Source organism: Micropterus dolomieu, unplaced genomic scaffold, assembly GCF_021292245.1.
Source record: "Micropterus dolomieu isolate WLL.071019.BEF.003 ecotype Adirondacks unplaced genomic scaffold, ASM2129224v1 contig_8993, whole genome shotgun sequence".
Taxonomy (NCBI): Eukaryota; Metazoa; Chordata; class Actinopteri; order Centrarchiformes; family Centrarchidae; genus Micropterus; species Micropterus dolomieu.
The window spans coordinates 3,794-4,560 of NW_025737979.1; the positions used below are offsets into that span (position 1 = coordinate 3,794).

Genomic DNA, 767 nt, shown 5'->3' on the forward strand with positions numbered 1-767 from the left:
TCTGACATGTTAAACTGTGACAAGTAAAATATTTCTTTATTCTTATTTCAGCAAATCGACCTCCAACTCGTAAGTAGAATCTTGTTTTTATTCTGTTGGTGTGACATTCACTCTGTAGATTAAAAAAGGCTTTCAGTGAGAGCTGAGGTAGTTCAGTGCAGGAAAAGAGGACTAACAGTGTGTTTCTGACCTTACAGCTTCTGTCAACAGCTCTGAGCTCTCTGAGAGACTGAATGATTGAGAAACACACCACCCAGCACCATAGACTGTATTAAAGCCCTGCACGCAGTGACGTCATGTGAAAAGGCAAAACAGTAAATAAAGCACTGTGTTAAATATTCACACCTCTAGTCAGAGTACTGACATTAGCACTAACCGAATGCAGGTAAATACTGTTAGCAGACAGAGAAAATGCACTACAGAAAGACACATGTAACACACACACTGAGCACTCAGCTCAGGGAATATCAGTGGTGGAGTTTCAAACCAAACTCACCAGTGGAAGAGGCCCAGTTCGTACTGATTAAGAGTCGGTGCGCTGTTTATCAACAGCACCAGCCAGTCAGAACAAAAGTTGGTAGTCCAACTTTGGTATTGACGCTGAGAATTATTTTTGTTTGCTTGCTGAGTTACAGAAGAGGAGGTTTTTGTTGAGATATGGCATCTTGCGGAGATTTGAACTGAGAAAATGACTAATTCATTAGTGCTTGAACTGTGTGTTTTGTATTAAACACTGACTGTGTAATACACTGTGACGTAATGTTTTT

General features: G+C 40.3%; 1 protein-coding gene across 1 annotated transcript in view; it reads left to right on the forward strand.

Annotated features, from left to right (window-relative positions):
* Window positions 1–749, forward strand: part of LOC123965271 (major histocompatibility complex class I-related gene protein-like) — a 4,244-nt gene extending 3,495 nt beyond the window's left edge. Inside the window, exon 7 of the mRNA XM_046041837.1 lies at window positions 386–749. The gene's annotated coding sequence lies outside the window, so the exon portion shown is untranslated. The remainder of the gene's footprint in view (window positions 1–385) is intronic.
* The last annotated feature ends 18 nt before the right edge of the window (window positions 750–767 follow it).